The sequence below is a fragment of the Oxyura jamaicensis genome, chromosome 4 (genome assembly GCF_011077185.1).
Source record: "Oxyura jamaicensis isolate SHBP4307 breed ruddy duck chromosome 4, BPBGC_Ojam_1.0, whole genome shotgun sequence".
NCBI lineage: Eukaryota > Metazoa > Chordata > Aves > Anseriformes > Anatidae > Oxyura > Oxyura jamaicensis.
Genome location: NC_048896.1, coordinates 68,860,681 through 68,883,811, shown reverse-complemented (window position 1 = coordinate 68,883,811; position 23,131 = coordinate 68,860,681). Strand labels below are relative to the sequence as shown.

At 41.9% G+C, this 23,131-nt stretch overlaps 1 protein-coding gene across 1 annotated transcript in view; it reads right to left on the bottom strand.

Moving 5' to 3' along the window:
• SCFD2 (sec1 family domain containing 2) overlaps positions 1-23,131 on the bottom strand; it is a 193,194-nt gene that overhangs the window by 30,910 nt on the left and 139,153 nt on the right. The window lies entirely within an intron of this gene.

Here is a 23,131-nt window from a genome sequence, read left to right as displayed (position 1 = left end):
TTTTTTTTTTTTTTTTTTTTTTTTTTTTTCTCAATGTTTAGTAAGCTGTTGAACTACACAGGAATGTTATAAAAAACAACCACACTTATCAATAAATTTATGACATTGATGCCTATTTAGTTTATTGAACTTGCCAGGCTAGCTCTGCAAAGTTCAGCATCCTGTTTTTATAGAAGACTCAGGAAAAAGACATTCATACTTGAAATGCCTAAATGGCTCCAATCAAGCTCTTCACGTTTACTAAGAATGCAAACAAAATGACATGACCTCAGTAGAAATCATTCACTCCGTACTTTTTAAAGGACAATAAACATATGGAAGGAATTACAGAAAAGGAGTCAGTAAAAAAGAGTAGTGCATCAGAGAAATGGTTTGTATAAGAATAAAATTGCATATGAAAGGGAGAAAGAATAGGTAAGCAGAGAAAAAGGGGTTGAGCATGAGGAAGAGCACCCTTTTCTCTGGGCAAATGTTTCTTATGTTCTTGCTGAAGTTTTGAGAGCAGCTTCTGAAAGAATCGGATGTCAGGAAGTACCAGTCTGAGTGTCTGGTGCAAGGAGAGGAGCAGGTTCCATGTTTTAGTGAGACTTAAAATACTGGAATGGGAAAAAAAAATAAATGAAAAAGTCAGACCACTGCAGACACGTAAGGCTTAGAATATAGGACGTAACATGGCTGACATTTACTACAAAGCACAAGAGAAGAATTGGAGGCAGCATACCTGAGCCTGGCCATGTTCCCACCCATCCTGTCCTGGCAGTAAGTGCTGGGTTGAAGACCAGGATAGGACTGGGATTCTTTTGCTCCTTGGAGCATCATCCTTAACACAAAAAGCTCCTCAGTGCGAGTAGCTGCTCTGCTGCCCTTGGAACGGGGAACACAGGAATAACCAGAATCAAAGATATGCTGTGAGCCAAGAGCAATATGTACAGGCTGCAAGGCCCAAATCTGCACGGCTCTGTGCACATGTAAACTCCTTGGATGTTAGAGGAGATACAGTGACTTCCAGCTCAACGAAAATACACTTAGGAAAGACGCACTGAACACTATCAAATGAAGCCCTGGAAGACTGAGCAGTTGTGGGACACGGTAAACTCATATCCTTGTCAGAGAATATTAGTTTGGATTTGCTGGCAATCTATCTATTGGCTTGTAAGTTAAAGTGAGAGTGTTATTTTTACATCTTTACGAGAAAAAAAATATCCATGCAAAGTTACTGAAAAATCAGTATTTGAAAGTGACATCATCTTAGTTATGTTTCAAGGAGATTAGCAGTAAAGCTGGGCAGAAGTTTTAAAGAGTTCCAGGAGTATTTGAGCCAAAGTTTAAACACAACTTAATTAGGCTCTAAATATTGCACCAATCTGCTCTGCAAACACCAGTTCAGAAAAAAAACTCCTTTGGCAAACGGAGATGTAGGAGACAAGGAACTTCTGGAGAAAAGGTATCTCTGGAGAGTCAGTGTATGGCACAAATACCTTTCTTCAGGCACTCACTGCTCTTAAGGCATGCCTGTTCGCAGAAGAACCATGACTGATGAACCCTCTTTGCTTTTACAGTTACCTGCATGAAAGACTCAAACAATTTGATCAGAATAAAACCAAAGACTAAACTGGCACACAGGATAGCCTGGATCTTCCAGGGATGCTGGGAAGCATCACGAAGCTTGTACTACTGCTGCCTTGGGTTCCCCTATTTCATATAAAAACTGCAAGTGCTATTTCCATGGCTGTCAATACGTGGCTTTGTTACAATAGGATTTTCAAAATGTAAGCATCTTAGAACTATTGACAATATTTTAAGAAGGGAACTGGGTGGGCTGCACTCTGCTTTCATTGAAAATGCATTTTGTGCCTTGCTTTGCAGGGAGTAATACTGCAGCAATACTGAACATCACCAAAAAAACCCCACATCAGAGCTCTGCTGATATAAATCAGAGATGTTGGAAGTACATGGAACATCCAGCACATTCTCAACGACCAACCAAAATTGTTATGTTAGATTTTAGCAAGATGGGTGTCCGGATTGAATCTTTCCATCCCTAATGGCTAAATTTAGGTTATTTTGTGGTTGGTAAAAATGATCTGATTGCCAACGCGCTGTGTGGGTGGAGATCCTGAATGCATAGAGAATCCCAGATCCGATCACTCAACACTGCACTGTGAATAGCTGACTGAGCCTCTTTGTAGCAACGGCTACAGCGTGGCTTACTTATACAGGCAGGCAGATTTATTCAACTGATGGACCATGCACTTAGTATCACAACAGGATAGATGCACTAAAAAAAGGCCGCGGGTCAAATTCTTCTGAGGAGCACACCACCACTGACTCTTTCAGCAGTGACAATGCAAGTAATAACACATGGGAGCCTTTGTTGTAATAAATGTCTGGGGTTCCTTCTGATTTTAAAGGTGGGATACCCTCCCCTCACTTTAAGATCCTCCATTATAAAACAATGGGTAGACTATTTCTGCTTTGGTTAATCTATTGTCACTTGGGCAAGAAAGAAGAAAGACGGGACAATGAATTGCAGGGGTATTAAAGTTTTCCACACTGTATTAAGGTACGTGAAACCACTGTATTAGTATGATTTCAGTTCTAAGTTATACACGTAAGATATTCTGAACCACCTTGAAACAGAGCCCGAGGTGTGAAGTGTCACCTAACTCCCGTGCTTAACAGGGAGTCTCACACTTTCTTCATGGTTTGAATCACTTCTCAACAGCGATGGCCTTTATATCCCCACCTCCAGATTTTGCACCTTAACCACCCAATAACTGCAACAACCGCTATTAAATGACGTAGGGAAACACTGAACACATTTTTATCATCTTTTCAGGGACCTCAGCAGCTAAAACTTATATAGGAGTACTTGTACGGTGTGATCAGACAGCTCGTTGCGTAGCACAAGCAAAGGCTATTTGGTCACCCTTTTAGGACAGGCAGCCCCTGCCTTCCTTCCCCAAGTCTCTTTCTCTCTTTTATTTAGAGAAATCCCTTTGGTAATTCAACACTGCAATATCTTTCCAGTCAAAGGAGTTAAGCCAATTGCTCTGACAGACGTCTAGGAGGTTCCCGCCCTAAGGAGAAGGCATGAATTTTAGCACAAGTCAGTGTGAAAAGCGACTTCAAAGCGACTTCAAAGAAACAGAAATACAACCCGCAATTCTATAAACTACTTGAAATGATCCCTTTACACATTCATTAGACTGAAAAGGGGCATGCCATTGTATACAACCATTCCTGGCCTTAATGCTGCTTTCTGGCCTCTGAAGTTCAATGCATGGCCTTAGGGAAAAGAGGAAAGTTTCCAAAGGAGTGGCAGGCTTTTAAAGGTAGCTGTCTATCCGATCGTCCTCCTTTAACAGAATGAGTCTCATAAACTTCTTTTTGCTACTTACAAAGAGGTTTGCAAATGGGAGGCCACCTAAAAATAAAAATAAAAGGAGTCAGGAACTGTGTGTTTTGTGCTAGAAGAGATACCTTGCGGAAAGCTGGTAAATGGGAGTGCCTTGCAGAGCAGGCCATTATCTGTTAGTTGCTAACATTTCAGCATATCCTCATTCGTGCTTTTAACAAAGTAAAGGGCATTCTCAAATCGAGAATTGACTTAATTTGGCAAGCTGTGCTGCATCACTGCAAGAGAGCTCCTTTCTTCACTGAAGGTCAAGTTTACAGATGCAGTACATCTAGCAATAAATCTACGCAGGCTAAAAAGAGGTCAGGATTGTGCAAGCTTTATGCTTATAAATCCACTTGGGTAGAGCATTTGGGATCGGCGTGTAGATTCTTGACACTTGAGCCCAAACAATTTAGAAAGCAAATGAGGACATGGCTTTTGGCATGTACGCACACAAAACACACAAAATATCTGTTTCTAATACATCTATATCTACCATCTCTGTCATCTTAGAAAGAAAACTTTGTAAAATACAAACTCTATTCTAAAAAAACTTATTGTGCTATTCAAACCCCAAGCCCACGAACATCTAACAGATCTGAAGACTGTTTAAAAAAATCCCACAAACAACTGGCTGAGATAGAACAGGCATTTGGTGTTGCTGTCACTCCAGTTACCCATGCACGACCACACTTAAAGGCATTACTCTGTGTGTTCTGTTCAAAAATGCCTGCAGAGAAGTCATGAAGTAATTCTCACTCAAAAGTACCTTTATGGTGTAAGCATTTAAGTCCCACCAGGTGCATCTATGTTAGTTAGGGTTTAGGTTGGATTTGGAGTTTCGAGGAGAGTCTTCCTCTTGCTCATTCACTGTGCTTCCTTTTGCACTACAGAGAAAGCCTGGAGAGCGCAAATTGAATTCCTCCTGATGAAACGAAACCAAAATTGCCCTCAACAATTAATTCAGATGACAGGGCCAGAATTAGAACCTCAGCACCAACTATGTGTATGGAGAATAAGCAGAAGGGAAACAGAAAGTTAATTCGCTCTGATAGAAAGTCCCCTGATATACACATAGACCTACGCGATTTCAAAAAAAAATAAAGTAACATTAGTAGGCAGCAAAGACACGCAAAACTGCAGTGAAACCGTCTGCTGTTTGAAAAGCTCTAAAAATAACAAATGACAGTGTGCTAAGTACCATAAAAGATAATGGGGTGGAAATAAATATTTCAGAACTGCTAGGACAAGAAAGAGAAGAGATACTGAGAGGATGGCTCTGAAAGGAAAAAGAAAGAATAAAAGAAAAAAAAAAAACACAACAACTGTGAGTGAGTCTAGGTCATCCTTTTTCCATAAGCATGCACAACGCAAACCAGAGCTTTGCTCAAAGACTAACTAATAAAGATCAGTCTTTATACAGATCCTATTACTTTGCTTTTTAATTCAGCTCTTCTCTACATCTCCCCTTAAAAACAAAACCAACCAAACAAAAAACACACACAAAAAAACAAACAAGACAAATTCTTTTGCCTACTGTTTCTTTCCACACACATCCTGTATGGCGGAGTTTCGTTCAGCTACGTGAGTGGAAAAGACCTACATCAGTTGCCCATACCCATGGCTGCAAAACAAATGCAGCAGCTAGTGTTTGCTGGTTCAGTACAGTCCTTCTCTATGTTATATCCGTGAATTTGGGGGTTCATAATTAGCAGGGTACAGCTGGGTAGAGGCATGACAAGCTAAGATGAACTCTCTTGCTGCCCTCTGTACAGATGTTATTGGGTTTTAAGGAGCAGAAGTCTTTCTTGAGCATGTACTGACAGCTGCTTGGACAGCATCTAGGGGTACGGTGGCCCCTACAAGATCTGTGTTACCATAAATAACGATCTAGTCTTTTTTTACAGGCTCTTGAAACCAGGTTAGTAATGAGATAATTGCATCTTTCTGAGCTGTGCAAATGTAGTGCTTGATTACAAGAAACACAGGGATTTCTAGGAAGATTGCATCACCCAAGTCCATCTCAGCAGACAAACAAGAGGCCATAGCACGGATGCTTTGGCTCAGCTGACCAATTCACCTTACTCTGGTCCAGTACATCTTCTGTGCCAGAAGATCAGGCTGCCAAACTCCTACTCCCACCACTGAACTGGCCCTGTGCTTGTTTAAGTTGCATTTCTATGCTTTTGGAGAGAAAAGAGGGATCTCCTCCTGTCTGGAAGATCACCTTCTTCATCTTCCCGCAAACATGAGTCAACCCGTAAGAGCTTGCTTTGGTGGGGAGGAAGAGAAGGGCAGCGCTCAGAGAGGACGCCCTGCAGGAGCAGGCGGGGTAATTAGGATGGCAGAGTGCACAGAGACACAGGGCGCCCATTCATGTGCTCATTGAGCCGTGCATGATTGTGGAGCCATTTCAACACCATTGTTCTACAGAAGAATTGCTTGAAAAGGCTCAGTTGCTGTCCTGTGGCAGAGGGCAAACCTGGCTCTCCTCATTTCATGTTACATACTATGCTTTGATTGCCTCCAAAATAAACCATGCCTGGGTGCATTCCCCCTGCTCAGCCACAAATCCCAGCACACACAACTGGATGCGAGGACGGAAACCCATGGAAGACCGATTATATTGCAGATCAGGAAAGATATATGAATACGCATAACCAATATTCCAGTTTAGCCTCAGATGAAACAAAAGTCGCTACCTTGCTTTTGGCTGTGCCGACAATCGGTGGTCCTCTCTTTATCACAATAAATAAAACCCACACATCAACGTCAATAACAGCATTCTTGAGTTTTAGCCACTAAACAATTCTGAATTTCATTTTCAGTGTGCCTGTGAAACAAAAACATTTATTTGGAGAAACCAAAAGGAGTTTTAAGAGCTTCCGTCTTGTTGCCACTGGAGATGCAATGTGCTTCCAAGTGCCCTAGTCCTGCTGAAATGGCCTGCCCAGACCGCCGGGGTGCTCACACACTCCTCTGCTGCCCTCTCCTGCTCAGTTCTCAGCCTCTGCTGTTACACAAAAAATTAGCAGTTGGACAAGCAAGCAAGCAGCTTGGTATTTCTTCCTATAAAGCAGGAAAACATTAGGTTTTCATGTCAGTTGTCAAAACGGACTTAGATTTGATTCTGCAATGACAAGAAGGGACAGAACCTGAAAACACACAGAGTAACATACAACACTGACCAAGGACCGAGGAGAAAATGCTCAACTGACAAAATATGCTTATCACATTTTCTACTTGTTTCCCATTTTTTTTCCTTGTTACACCACCCTCAGTTCTAACATAGCACATTTGAAAGGGCCTGCATGAGGGCTGCATGGGCACCAGCACACCTCCACTCACCCCGGAGCGAGCCATCAGATCCCTCACTCTCAACCACAGTGCTGCTCTCCTGAAAAACACACACAATAATAAAACCTCCTGGGGTTTTCTTGCAAATGGCACTTGCCATTAAAACCTTTCTGGTATTGTAGTAAGAAGACCCAAACCTGCCACAGACGGGCCGGTGTTGCACTGCCTCCTGTCCTCCAAGCCACACAGATTAGTTTGTGGAGCTCCCAACCTCAAACTCCTTTTAATAGCTTCACGTTAATGGAGGTGAGAATTCAAAGTTTTTATTAAATGCAGATTTTGCATTCATTGCTGGCCAATAGAGGCTATTTTTTAATACAGGAAAGCTAATCTGAATTAGTAGTTTCTTTCTGGAGGAAGACAGGCACTGACTTTGTTAACAGAGGACTGAAACAGCCGCCGTGCCTCACAGTTTCACTGCTTTCTTCCTAATGAGCACAGTGACCTCTGCTGTCTCGGGAAAGACATCCTGCCCAGAAAAGCAGCAAGAAAACCTCCCCAGCCTTCCCCCGCTTCGTCCATTCCCTTCCTTCCTTTGTGAAAAAAACAGCATACGTTTATCATATTGATCTTCACTTTGAAACGGAGAGAGAAGCCATTCTGCATGCCTGTCTGTCTGCCCTGGTTGCAGAAAATCTATCAGAAGCCGTGGCTGGGGCAGGCACTGCCAGCACGTCCCAGGCTACGCTGGCCTCAACGCCTTCGTTCAAAGAGCGAGGTGTTGACCAGAAGGGTCCCGGTATAAAGCAAGGCTTCACTTTTACTCTCTCATAAGATGGAGGGATTTTTTTTTTTTTTTTTTTTAATCAGCTGCAACCATGTCAACAGCTTCTCACAGCGGAGGAAGAACTGGTATCCATTTGAATCCATTCTGGGAGTCATAAACAGCTTGTTGACAGAGGTCACAGCCCCGGGGGAGCTCGCAGTTGATTAGTTCTCCTTCACAGAGCTTTTGCAGGCAGTGCGACTTGCACTCCAGGAGAGGATTTAAGGCAGAGATGTGCTGAACTAACCAGAAACAATCTGAGAGGATTGTGTCGTGCCTGCCAAGATGCCTAAATAAATGGGAAATGAAAATAACCAGGAATTTTGAACCTAGCTTTGCTACTTTTGCTGCATGCTGTTATGTCTGCTTTTTGATCTATCAGCCCTCGTTCTCTATGCTGCACCACACCAAGTCAGACTTCACAGCTTCTAACTGAATGAAAACTCCTCTTAGATAACACAGGAATGCTTCCCATCATTTTGGGGGGTGAAACGAGGGACTCTGTTGGGAGGCGAGGGTACATGGCACACATCGAGGAGGAGCTGGCTTTACTGCAGACTGGAAGATGTCTGTAGACCTCAGACACAAATCTGTAGGAAATACAAATTCAGCAGGTCCGCTGCTCACCGTATAAATATGTATTTTTTGCCCTCTGCCATTTTCTTGCTTAAGCTCCTTAATTTCCTATGTAGTTATTTCAATTGTATGGAATTCTCTAAATTTCTACTGATTTTCTTGCTCTTCTTTTCTTATCAGTACACTTTTGCAAAACTCTCAATAAGGAAACAAAATGAACGGTAGCATGCAAGACATTCCAAATAAATTAAATGCCTAATGTAGTCTATGACATGAGTGCCCTATTCCATTAAAATGGATGGGTCAGATATTCTAAATTCACTGTTCTCCCAGACTATTTACAACTAGCTGGTGTTTATTACCACTACAAGACTAATTATATTTTACACCTTCAGCTATGTCACTCTGAATGACTGTCGTTTCTTTGTTAAATCCCAACTCTCTGAGCCTCACTCTATTGTTTCTGCCACTGAGATATACTTCAAAGTTTATCCTGAACTTTAACTGATGCAGTAGGTGATTTTTGCCTTGGCACAGGATATTTAGGGCTCTCCAACTGCTGGTCTAAAGCATCTCATTAGGTGCAAACAATTATCAACACACTGCGTAAATGAAGGGCATTTCTAAGCCCCTTGGTCATCTATTCTCAATAACTGCTAGAACAACATGAAACAAACAGTATTAGTATTATTATAGTTTGCCTAGCGCTATTTGTGTACGTATATATGTCCACATACCAAATAGGTTTCATATCATTACTCCTGAACTTTGGTCTCTTACCATTTCTGCATGTGCACGCATACGGGTACACAATGCTGAGAACCTGAAGTATTACTGAACAAAGAGGTTTCACATGATGTTACAAAAGCTGGTATTTCTTAATATTAATATATAATATATTAATGGATCAAGATTTTAATGGTTGTGCCGTTGATGACAGTAAAGAAATGCTGGCATTCTGTGGACTTTCCCCCTGTTGAATAACAATAGCAGTGAAATATCTTACCAAACCAGAATTTGCTCTAATGCTTCCAGAATTACATATTGTTTACTAAAAAGCCCAGCAAAGGATCCTAACCCACAAGGCAGAAAGAAGTAGGAAAAGCATATCTTAACCCTAATGACTTTTGTAACACTCCATTTGTTTACCTGAGCTATCCTGGAACCATGCTTTGTATGTCAGGTCGTAGTGCCAGTCATAGCAATGAGCTTTTAATGATGCTAGAGTCTGGATGTTTTAGCATGTAATGAATCCTCACTTGCATTAAATGTAATTTTTCATTATGGCTAGAGCCACCAGTGACAGCTCTAGTTGAAGATTGCTGTTTACATGCCAAAGTTCTTCAGTTTCACGTAATTCTGTCAAAACAGTATCTTCTTTATCCAATTTCTCCTCAAAAAGTGCATGTTCTTGGAATGGAGGAGTAAAAATAGTTCAGCTGCTTCTGGGAACAAAGACAACAGAAATTCCGTGCTGTTTCAAATATTTTTCTTTGTTTATCTTTGCTCTAACACCTGGAAGTAGCTAGAATGCTCAAACTGGGTTTGAGATTAGGTAAGTAAATATCTTACTGTGTTTGGTCAAAATATACTTAGGCCAAGCCCTAAGTACTTTTAAAATATACAGCTGTGGCTTGAAAACACTGCACCTTGAGCATTTAGGAGCAGCTTTGAGATGCCAGAGCTCTCTGAAGCTTGAATCACTACATTTAGCTCTCACCTGAGGTTATTACTACTTTTTGCAGGTAGCTTCTTTAAACCAATTAAACAAGCAGGCAGTAATTAAATGACCTGCCCAAGACCTCACAAAACGTTAACGGCAGCCACCTGAGCCTGTGGGTGCCTGCACAGCACCGTGGCTCAGAGCCTCTTCAGCTCTCCCAGCGGGGCTCTGATGCTCCCTGGGCTGAATGTATTTTTTCTAATAGTGACCAAAGACTGAACTTCCTTGGACAAGAGGGAATCATATTCCCCTAGCTGACTTCTGCCAGGGTCTAGCAAGGAGGAAGTGTTGTTAGAGAAGTGATCTCTGATAGCACAAGGGTGTGAAGCTCTGGCCCCAAATGAGAATGGTTCATTTCCTGCAGATCTGGTAAAGAACGGAAGAAAGCATTTTAAATGCAAGCAAGTGGAGTGCAATTTCTGCTTGTACAGCCAATGGTCCAGAGGTGAGGCTTCTCCTACCAAGCCTCATTTGCATCCATGAAGAAAGCAGTGAAGTGTTGCACTGTGACCTGCTCCTTCCAGTGGCATTGCTAGGCACAGGGTCACAACAAATTTCCAGCCAGACCCCCTGCTCTGCCTAGGGAAGGCCCTACCCTTCCTGAAAGGCAACTGGAAAAGAGGAAAAAAGAAGACCAACTAATTGAGCCCAGCTCAGCAGATACATTCATGAATTATTACATTTCTGACCGCCACAGCAATGCAAATGCTAGGATGTGCCAAGAACAAATTAGGCTGTCTGCAGTTGGGACTTCTCCCTAGAAAAAAGAAAACTTTTTTCTAGACATAAGAGACAAGCAGCTTTGCCAATGCTGAAGAACACGAAGATAAAGATTCCCTTCTGAAAGTCTCATCTGGGAAATTCAAGGCTTTATCAGAATGAAGATAATATTTTTTTTGTTATTTTTTTTTTTAGTAAAGTAACTACATAACAAAAATAACAATCTGAACTTCCACTGAGTTCATGGCTTTACACATCCATTGCTGTGTCAAATACATGCTCCTGGGGGCTCCACAATGCTTTAAAACATGAGGAACCTCCATCTCCACTGCACCTATGTGCTGGTGGGCTCTGGCTGAAGCAAGCAATTTTCACATCACTCTCAAGCGTCGCACTAATTTTCCAGAATCACTTCATCTGCCAGATACAACTCGCCCTTCTCTTTCCATGGCAAAATGAGAGACATGTAAACAGAGAATGTGGAATGTGATTTTTCTTTCCAAAAGCAGCACTGAGTTTGATTATTCAACAGAAAGAATCAGAAGCAAAGCATTAAGTCCCAGAAGCCGTTTCTCCCAGAGCTGCTTGGACATGCTTTAAGAAAAGGGAGGGATGAAGGAAGTTTTTCAAAACCATATTTTTCTCTAAAGTGCTAAAAATAACTTTTCTATTAAAAGATATTTGTGGACACACATAATGGCAGGTAAAGTTTTCACAACTAGTTAAAAAATCAGACTCTTAACCCTGTCTTAAGAGGGTGGCAGCGATGTGATTTGCAGTGCAGAAGCACGGCAACAACCAAGAATCAAAGCACTTCTCTTCAGTACAGCATTAACTCGAACCAAAACTAAAATGTCAGCCCTAACTAGACTTTCATCCATAAAGAAAAGCATTATGATGGTGCTCTTAACACGTGTGATTTGCCTCCAGCTATAATGAAAAGGTAAAATATTTCTTGTGTCCAACTGAACCTCTGCAATCCCATTGCTGATCACCTACTTCAGGCAGTTGCAGTGTAATTTCGCAGGATGGCCATTCCTCAGCAAGCTGTGCCGTGCCGGTCACTCGAGCACAGATAACTCAAGTTAATTCAGCTGTCAAAATACAGCCAAAGAAATCTGAGAGCAGTGGTGCAATTTCCTAATATTATCTTCCCTGCTCACGTTTCATCCACCTCTGGGACAGAAATTGAGTAGCTACTCTGTATAAACCTTTTTTCCCCAGTCCAAATGGGAGAGAAGTGGCAAAGGTAATCAGTAATATCACACTTTAGCATGTCTGGAGAAATTGAGGCACCGTCACATTAAATGTCTGCAGCTATTTCTGGTACCCTGCTCGCAGCTTTTTTGTAATTTATGTTTCTTAATTTTTAACCAGTTAGTAATCTATACATGAGTTTTCCATGCTGACCATTACGGTTTAGTTTATGAAATACAAGTATATTACAGTGAGGGTGTCACCTATAGAAAATTGATGGCTGGCTCCTTCCTTACTCTCCCTGCTGAGCATTTATGAGACTCAGTTAATACTATAAAAGCCCCATCATTCATAAAAGAAAATTAATAGTGTTTTTGGAGAAATGCTCAGTTAAAGAGTGACTGTCAAAAAGGGAGTAAGAAAAAAAAATAAACAATTCTGATAGTTCTGAATAATATGAGGAACACAAAAATGACTTAATTATTTAACACAACGAAAAGTCAGCTTGGAAAAAGGACTTACTTCTACCCGAGACAGAAAAGATACAGATTTTTTTAAGCCATCCATTTTACCCCTCAAACAAGCAGTCGTTGATGACAGCTAAATGGTATCCTTCACTTAACTACTTGTTCCTCCCATATCTCTGTAATCAAATAAAGAACATTAGGGCTTTACTTTGCTTAATGCTGCTAAGGAGAATTGCCTGCATATTTTCACTACTCCCAGGCATTCAGAAATTATGAAAAAGGCTTCAAAAATCCATGAGAAATTTTAGATATTGAGTTCTTTTCATTGTTCATATGACCCTGGAACATTTAGGGTTCATGTTTTCAACCTGTCCCCTGCAGCCACAAGGGATAGGGACTTAAGATTCTTCCACATGAGATTCTTATGTAATAGTCCAAACCCAGTGGATGGAGCTTAAAGAAAAAGTCCCAATCCTGCCAGACAGGGACATGGGGCAAGCAGAGCAGTGATGAATGAGGCAAGTACAGAGGCACTCGAACCTGCCTACACGAGCACTGAGCAGACACCAAGCCGACTTCTCCCAGCAGCTAGCACATGAAGAAGGCAGAGTGAAGAAGAACCTTGTTTTCATGCCAAGGATCTTCCATAGAGAAATGTATCCTCAGCTGCATTCTTCCCACACACACCTTTTCTTTCTTCCTGTTTCTGACCTTATGCTGTGTAAGGTATGGAGTCAGGGTACCAGGGCTGATCCTGCTCAGGGAAGAATGCCCCGTTAGCTGAATGTTATTTGCACCCACACATGCCCTTCATTCACACTTGCACTGAAGCTGAACCACCTTGCAGTTCCTGCTGTGCACTCTGCAAGCTTCCACAGGTCATGGCCAACGTGTCCTTCTCGTACGTCCAAGGAAAAAAGCCCCCAAGACTTTTACAGTAAGACGATCCCTTTCCTCCGAGAGTGGCAAGTCTGCAGCTATTCAATTCCACCCAATAAATGGGAACCATATGACCGTAAAGCGAGGGAAAGTGCAGCTAGTTTACACTGCAGCTTTTCCACCAAACACCTCTCCAATCTTTGCATGGGGAAAGATTCTTCTGTGAATGTCAGACCTGTTCACTACCTGGGATACTGCCAGAACAGATGTGGCCCATTTGTAGGTCCCAACACAGTTGTCAAACCTCTTTTATTCTGCCCTTTTTTTCCCTTGGTTTCTGTACCTTACATACTTACTTGCCTTCGCAGACTTTCCTAGCGGTGTGCTTTCCTCTGTGTGGATTTTGCTTGTTCCCCCAGTGCTGGTTCCTAATCAACGCGAAGGCATCTGCATGAAGCCTTCACTCTTCACTTCAAGGAGTGCCAATCACCACTGTTGGGGCTCATTAGGGAAAGCACACCTTTAAGTGGGGCCCAATCCAACCCAGAAGCTAGAACCCAGCACCGGCTTTGTGACTCCTAAGCTGGACGTGTCCTGGGGACTGGACACTATCCCTGAGAGATGTGCCTTCCGCGACTCACGTGACAGCAGGAAAGAGCTGGAGGGAGCCTTTTTCAGGGACTGGCCTTGAAAGAGATGCCGTGCAGTACCTCTGCTAGTTTGAAGACCTGTTAACATCAATATAACGGGAAGTGTTATGCCACTGAGGCTACACAGCCTCTTCTAAATCATCCCAGTGAGGTTAGCCTCCTTCCCCCGGGAGATCTGGTATTCCAGTTTGTAGAAAGCTGGAGTTTAGACTTTGGTTATTTATCTGGTTATTTTATTTGTCCACAGAGCAAACACTGCTTGTTCCCTAATGGTCTTTAAACACGACATTCTGAAATGTAGATAATGCCTAAACAGCCTCTAAATTACTGACTTAGGGAAGTTGGGATGGTGTACCAGGGATGTGCTTTACATGCCCTGTTCTGCTGGTCTCCTACAATCCCCTACAGGAAACAAATTACCAGGCTTGTTACATCTTTCTTCCTACCCAGTGCAACTGTGCCTATGTTGTTAGTTAATTCTCAGTTGCCCTTACAATTTCACCTGGAGAGACAGATGCAAAGCTATGCCCTTGGAATTGCTGTTACCTGCGTAGGGGGGTCCTGCCTCCTCCAAAACATGCCAGCTGGGCACTGTCCGGGAACCAGGGATGAAACGCATCCCTCCCGCCAATCCCCCTTACACAGGCAAAGGCATCCTCTACATAAGGCATCTGTAGCCAGTTGTCTTTCCCAATTTGCACGGTTGTCATCTTTCGCATTGTGTTTTCATAGTCTTGTCCTCACCAGACAAAAGGTCTGCTCTTGCTTCTCCTGAAGTCAGTGGGAACTTTGCCATCAGCTTCAGCGGTAGCTGGACCAGGGCCAAAATGTTAGCCACTCTGCTTCCCCTTAAGTCATTCCCAAACAATACTTCTTTGACTACATATCAAGCCTGAGGGGTCCTAGTTATCTTCTAACCCTCTCCTTTATATCTCTAGTATCTATGGATTCCATAGTGTAGGCAGGAACCGTTTGAACACAAGGGCCTTAGCCATCAAAAGTACTTTTCTTCCCCAGCCATGTTTTTTCTCAAAGGGGGTTTGTTACCAGTGCCTTTGGGAACAAGATGGGAAAAAATGAAAAGGAAATCGCACAGGTTTAAAGAGAAGCTGAAAAAAAACCACAGTAAGATAGTTTCTAACATCTGAGAACCAATGCACCTACAATCAAATTATAGGGAAAAAAACCCTGCTGACACTGAAAGTAGGCAAAATGCTAATTTTAAAAAATATACATTGGATGCAAAAATGATGCAAGCCATGAGGGTAAACTCGGCTAGATGTTCACGGGGTTTTGCAATAGACAGCAGTAAATAAGAAGGGGGAATCATATTTATTTAGGTAACTGCACAGTCCAACAGGTCCAAGATAGCCTCAGCTGATTCTGAGTATCTGCCTAGACTTCCAAACAGTAATTGTGTTCCTCTTTAATGAGAGCCTCTGCTTGTCATACTGTCCTACAGAGAGAAGCAGGGCTTAGATACGTAGTTTTCAGCCACAGAGGGAAACTCCACACGGCTGCATGTGGTTGTACCTTACAGGTGCCACTAGGTAGAGCATGAAATGACTGCAGGAGACAATCCAACTGACTCAGACGTCCAAAACAAGGCTGTCCAAATTGTGACCTGCAATTAGAGTTGGAGAACTTTGGCACTGAAGTTAATAGCATTTATTAAAGCACAGGGAAAACCAACTCTGCTGAATAGCTTTAGAGCTTTACTGCAAATAGGACCGACAGCAGATTTCTGTGTACTTAATGTTAAATACATTCACCATACACGCAAGACAGGAGGTAAAGCACCCACTATGCTCATTGGCAAAGCACAACAGCAAGTTCAAAATCAATAAATAACTGTGGGATATATTTCTATATAGCAAACAACGTTTGGGATTTAACTTTGACATCATAAAGGTGATTTAGGAATGCCACCAGCATGTCCAACCTGGCTCTTTTGTACAATTTCACTGTGATGCCAGAATGGAAAGGAAGGATGTAAAGAAAAACAAAGCAATCCAGGCTCTAAAAATGATGGAGAGGGACAATAATTGGCTACAGAGAGATAACTGAGGCTACAACAAGGACATCCAGGAGATGGATTTCGGATACTTTTTCCCTTAATATTCACTTTGCTACCCTACATAAACAACTTTGTAGTAACTAATTCACAACACATTTCTCAGCAAGGTGGTGTGAGCCCTCTTTTTCCTTGTTGAAATTCACAGGAACAGCCATCGGTCTCACCAGCATTTGCTGCAAAGATGGGGAGTGGTAAGTGTACATGTGTGCAAACTTACCTCTTTGATATATTTGGAAAAGGCAGTGAATACCCAATGAGCAGCAACAAATTCTGCCTACCTGCAGTTACCACAGACAATAAAACACGTCTCAGATGGGGTTTCTGTGCCGGACTGCCATGGTGTCATTGCAGGAAGGCCCTGAGATAGGCTATGTGCAGATGACCCCACACTTGAGGCTCAGCTCAGTTCTGTGCCAACCCTACAGAGCTGGCTCGAGACCACGTACAGTCAGGAAGGGTCGATTTGTTCCTCCAGCCCTTCTTGACCCCTTCTCCAAACGACCTGTATTTATTATGGCCAGTCTTGCAGAAGTAGTGCAGTTTGCTTTTAAAGGTGAAGTGGTGCAAAGAAGAATACAGGGAAAACCACTGAGAAGAGAGAAGAGCAGTGGCCAAGAGACATACACGTTCATGCAGCAGAGGAGCTCTTAAATATCAGCAGGAATCTGAGATACATCCTACTGCAACACCATCCTCTGCAGTAAGTACAAAGAATGATTTCAGACATCTAAATACGATCAGGCCATCTTCTAGTCCAACAGGAATTATTTTCTCTGCATCCATATTTCACTTTGATTCATACCCGCCCTTATGTGCTGGTGTAAGCCACGTGTCAATACACATGCTATTGTCCAAATTCCTCTGCTTTCCCCCTCTCTCAGACTGGTGTACCAGAGCATCAGATTTACTGTTAGAAAAATCCCAGCATGACTACATTATTACTTTACTTAATCAAGCCCTACCATATGATCAGGGCATCTGGGAATAATACTACAATCAATCCTGCAAGAAGGCCGTGCACATAGGATAGAGGATTTACATATGTCAGAAACACATTTCCTCTGCAGCCCTTCAATTTGGTCACAGGGAAGCACTTAGAGCATCTTTAAGAGAATATTCTAATGGAAAGCTATCGTCTAGCTCTAGACCTGTCTGTGATAAACGGTATATAAATAAACTCAGGTATTTACTTTGCACTTCTGGAGAAGTTAACGTTTCTGCCCTCAGTCTCCCTTTATACTGGCTGTAGTTCAGAAGTCAAAGCCCCCATAAAAACTCTAAACACCTTCTTGAAAACAAAATTATAGTACAATTTTCTAGGATGTTTCTAGAAGTAAAACCTATGCTTTTATGCAACAGGAAGATATGCTACTGAAGCCCCAAATACTTGATTGACATTTTATATATTTAGAAATAATATATGCTCGTTTACATATATTTTTTCCTAAGATGCACAAGGCATTAGGTGAGAAAGGGGCTATAATTGTACATGTTTGCTGTTTTGACAATTAGAACAATTCAGTTTCTATTACCAGAGCACTATTAATATAAGCCATGCTTGCTATAAAACCTTCATACTAAATCTCTGTGCACCTTATGAATTTCACTACATCTTTATATTAAAAAAGAAAAAAAGAAAGAAAAGAAAAATTCTGAGATTCCTTTAGTAATAACGGCAAATAGTTCCAGCTTTCCACATCTGCAGAAATTTGCTGTCCCTAGAGGTTTGCCATGGTACAACTCTTGCTTCCAATCAAAACAGTGACATAGTGGCCATGATTTACAGTCTACAGGGGCTTGATTAGGGAACAGCACACTACTGAGCAAATATTAAACAGCCAGACAGAATTTTTAATGTGCAGAGCTTTCTATCTTCACGCCACCTCCTCCTACCTCCCTTCGCCCCCCAAAAGCCCCAAACAATTTCCTGCCCGACAGCTAAGGGAAATGGGTGCCAGTATTTAAGAGTTCTCTGCCTTTGCTGTTGAGGTTACAATCAAAAATGTTCACCCATAACTGAGACTGGTTCTTTAAATAAATCTTTAGCATTTTACATTAAAAATATCTGCACTGTTACGGTAACAATAGTGCAACACTTGCACTGTAACAAGGAACAATAATGATAAGGTTTGGCATCAAACTAAAAAAGGCTCTCAGGTAAAATGCAGTTTTCCTTACTGCATTTTACGGGGATATAAATACTGAGAAGAAAAAAGGAAAAATAAGATAATTTATTTTTAAAACAGCCATTTGATAAGCTAAAGAAACATTTGTTTTTCTATGCTCAAGCAAAAAGTCTTGGCAGACTCTGTCTTTTTATTAGCATCATGAATAATGACTACCATGTGATGCCTTGTTGTTGTTCACATTAAATTTGCCTAAGCAGAATGAAATTGGAAGCTATGTACAAGAAGTTTCAAGAATTTTGATTTTATGGGAAATCAAGGCTTAAAACAGTCTACAGTATAATATGAAATTACTCACAATAGGCTGGCAATGTTTCGAAATTTAATTAGCTGCCAAGCTGTATTTCTTGGCACCAAGGTTTTGCTGAAGTCTAGCAACTTCATTCTGAGAAAGTTTCATCTACTGTGTAGGATCTGAGTAGCAAGAAAGTGATCCTGATTCTTCAAAGCAAAACTAAGGTAGAGGAGTGCAAGGAGCGCGTGTTCTATCTTGACTGATTTTTTTTCCTTTTACTATGTATTTGACTGGGAGAGTGGAAAGACACAGCAGCCATTCAAGGGTTTGAGCTTCTGAAAAAGCCTTACTTTGTATGCATAGTGATTTTTGTTTCCATGTTTAAAATACTGGTAACTATGAAAAAAAGAAAACCGCAATGATGCTGTAGTGATTCACCACTTGACAGAGATCTCAAGCCACAAATACAAACTGTACATGAAAATTTTATGAGTTACAGGGTCTATCAGTGTAATATTTGCAAATGTCGCTATTCCTTATTCTGCAAACTGCAGGGACATATCTGGTGAGGGAAAAAAAACAGCAATACTCCAACTCCTAGCTGTAATTCTAGTTCTAAATATATGGCTCAAAACTATTATTATCACACACGTTACATATTAAGTAAAATGCCTGAGGCTATTTGTCTGTCTACATTTAATCGGAGTCTATTTTTCCTCCTAAGAAACTAGTTTCAGAACAGTCATGTTTTCCACCTCTTTCTTTTCTCTGGAAGCTGAACCCAGTTCAGAATTATTTCATTTTATGCAATTTGCAGTCCTTGCACTCACAGGAGAAGCTGTTTACTTCCAACACGGTTATACAGTAAAAACACATCTGCATTTATGGAGTTAATAGCCTTCTTATTAATTTTACTCAGGCTCTTTTTTTTTTTTTTAATAGAAACCTAATGAAAACCATGTTTATGTGCTCAAAGGCACAGAGGAAATTCATTACTCTGAGGAATAACACACTCCACAAGTGAAATGAAAGTAATCTTATTTATGACAGGAAGAGGCCTTCACGAGACTGCACTCCACCACACTTGGCCTGATCCTGGCTGCACGGAAGAAGCTGCAAAGTCAGGAACCGACTTCATACGCGAGCCTCATCTCAGCAATAAACACATTTGCAGTTGAGTCCTGCAAACATTCAGGATCTGCTGAAGAGGAAGCGTCCGGCATTTACTACAAACACGCTACGAGAAGGATGCAGCGATGAGACGGGGGCATTGGGGATTCACCCCTTCCCTGCGGCCATCAGCTTCCCTCTGCTCCTCAGGCCCCGCGTGTCCCCTCAGGGCGGCCCAGGCCTCATCCCGCAGCCAGCCGCTTCCCCATGGCACTTGGCATTGGTGTGAGTAACCAAGATGGCCATGGTTGTGTCCATCTGGCTGTGGGGAGAGAAGAGGCCTTTTAAATACCATCTGACAGAAGGTGTTCTTCTGTCCCACCCGCCTAGCCCGGCACACGTCTGTGCACATGTGTGTGTGTCTGCCTGACAAGGGGTTGCTGCATCCATCATTGTGCGAGACCGCGTCTTGTTCTTGGACAAAACTAAACCAAATGGAAAAATATTATTGGTGCTGTGAAAGCCAAACCTTACGTTCATCTCATTTCTGGAGGCTTCTAAAGAGTGCTTTCATTACAGGAAGCTGTGATGTGTGACAAGCTCGATGCCCCCCACATGCGTTTGCAAGTTGTGACCCAAACTCACGTTCCACATTCCTTGGGTTTCCTCCCCAGGTTGCCTGGGACAAAAGGAAGGGGAAACATCAGCTGTGCTACATCTTCCATCTAGCAGTGATGCCTTTTGTCCACAAGAAGGCACTGTGTGCTCACAAATAGAAGCACGATGATATTTTTGGAGCTAATTGCCAGCTTTTTCACTCTTGCTGGCTTTTGCTACGGGCCCAGCACAAGATGTGTGGGTTTATCCAACGTCATGAAGGACAGCTGCCTTTGTCTGACTGCAGATGTTTGGCCAGTTGAAGTTGAGAAGCTTGACCACTGCATGAGATAAGCTTTTTAGCCTTGCACAAGGAATTAACTGATATTCTTGTTTATCTTCTCTCAGAAAGCGACTTTCACACTGGAACAAGCTGGACAAATTAGAAGGTTTAGTTAAAGAAAAACATATTTAGCTATTTCTTTGCTATTTTGCAATTAATGTATATTCTGCACAGGCAGTTCACTTCTTCTTCATGTGATCTAAATTCCTCATCTGCTTGATCCCACAACAAAACAATTAATCTTTTGTTTACCATATTACAGTCAGTTGTCATGGAAATCAATACGATGTCCAAAATTTAGTCATATGAACATTTCTGGATCACATATGAAGACAACTGAGTGATATAGGTGGAGTATGTCTATTAAAAATAGACGTGGTACATAGTGAGTGCATCAGAAAAAGGTATTTTGGAAGAATGTAAAACCTTAAAAGAATATTTTTTAAAAAAAGGCAGCCTAGTCTCAGTTTGATACATTTGAATATTCCTCCCAACAGGCAAGTCTTCATTTAAATCGTACATAGTCTTTCATTTGCACAGAAGACTGATCAATCTTTTGTTTAGATTTGAAGCTGTCGGCCAGGAGAGCAGAACTGAGGCTCTCCTCTTCCCTCGGTGAATGATCTATTTGCTGATGGAGATGAGCAAGGGAGTGGACAATCTCAGCAGTGCTTTTCTACAGCCATATTTTATTCTCCCCTTAACATGAACACAGAAAATCAGGAGCAGCTGCACTGAAGAAATGTAATGCTATTCTCTATGATGCCTACATGTCTCAAATTTGCTGGGAAGTGCCCTGCATGGGCCCAAATTCTCCACAACGACACAGCTGAAGGCCAGCATGGAGCAATCGTCGTACAAACAGGACCACTGCAGATTTGCAAGATCTACTTTTGAGTAGTGTATGTATGCTGAGGCTGCTGCAGGATTCTGGATAAAACACTGTCTGAGCCTCATGAGCAATATGATGGATAGTGCCAGACACCCATTTGGGTTGGGGGAGCTGCCAGACTAGCTCCATACGGCCCAAAGATGTTGTACAGAGAGATCTGTCGACATTATCAGAATTGAATTAAGTTGAACTGGCAATAACAACAGAGATAGTATATGGAACCACTTGCTTTCTAGCTGCTGCCTCCTCTCCCAAATTAAATTAACCGCTCCCCTGCCCCAGCAGAAAGCTGCCTGCCCACGGCTCACACATCCTGCCTGCTCCTGGCTTGCAGGCACAGAGGTGACCCCATTTTCTGCCTTCCACACTTCTCACACCCACCCGAGCAGGCTTGTATCACAAAGCATAACCGATGCCAGTGCTCCATGCTCAGATTGGATAACATGGAGACACAGTTTATAATAAACATGTTTGAGCCCTTTCAAGGGGGTTTCAAAATGATATTTGACAACATTTGCAATGCCTAAGTGCTCGCTCTTACACATGCAACATGCTGATGTCAACCATCTCAAAACATTGAAGATGAAGAACAGATCAGTGAAAATGTCATCTTTAGGATCCACATCCTGCAGAAAGATAGGATCCACATTTAGCAGTCCCATAACCTAACCAATGTACAGAGAGAACAACAGGGCAAACGTCCCTTGCAACACAGGATGCCAGTTGCAGTAGTGATTCCCCACCAACCATTTTCTCTCAAGGAAGAAAAATCTATATTTACTCAAAAATATTCCTCAGATACTTGAGAACGTCTGTTATTTTTTTATTATTATTATTACTATTTTGAATTATATGAGAAAGTTTGTAGGGAACAGGTATCTGAAAAGCAGTATTCCCCTGTAGCATTTGCGGACAACCACTTTTGAGAACTGCCTCTGCAAACAAGTTTTATTTTACCACTTGGGCACCGACCTTGTATCTGGGCTCAACACTGGAGCAGGGCCACTGCTTGTAAAATCTGCGTAGCTTTAATTCACCAAGGTACTACTTCTTGGCAGAAAGAGTATAATTTATCTTCACTTTGATGGGTTTCTGTGTTAACTCATCAAAATTAACCACCAGGGCACCTGGACACTGCCAAATTTTAAGCATACAATGAGACACCTAGGCTGAATGAGCTGTGTGCATACTAAACTGGATTTAAATATGCCAAGCTATAATAATGTAGTAACACAGTAAATCAGATATGATGAAGAAACTCTGAGGCTACACGAAGACAAATGTGAGGCTAAATTCTTTCATCCAGCAAGGTTATCCTTTCATCCAGTAAGGTTACCCCACAGCAAGAGATCACAGCAAAATGCTCTAAATCAGTAGAAGAAATGTAACCGAGGAGCTTTACTTCACCCTGCATTAGCTATCCAACTCCTTTGGCATAAAGGAGGGAGATGATCCAACCACGATTTCAGAAAGGTGGATGCGTTGAAAGAGCCTTGTCTCAAGCTGTAGGCAGTTGCACTGAAATACAAATGCACAGAGGAGGTTCTTTGAAGTACTCCCTCACAGCTGTACATCTGATTACAACTTGCAAATGCTTTAGGGTTCACAGGTTTCCTTCTCTGTGCCTTTCCCAAACACACACAGCCTTGAGGGTGATGCCAACCACAAGTTACTGGCACTCTTTCAGACCCCTATCAACCCCTCCATTAACTGAAAAACAGGCAAACTTCAAGCTAACAATTTCAATCCTGCTATTTTCCTTATGGTTAAAATAGGCATTTCCTGAAAACAGATCTCTGCGTTATCTGTCCTGAAGATCATATGTAAACTCTTGAAGAATATTCAGGAAATATAAATATAACGAAACTCATGCCAGTCTGACTTTGCTCGTTAATAAGTATGTAGAGCATATGTTTATGCATAACTCTGAGGTTGTACTTGTACAATCAAATTAAC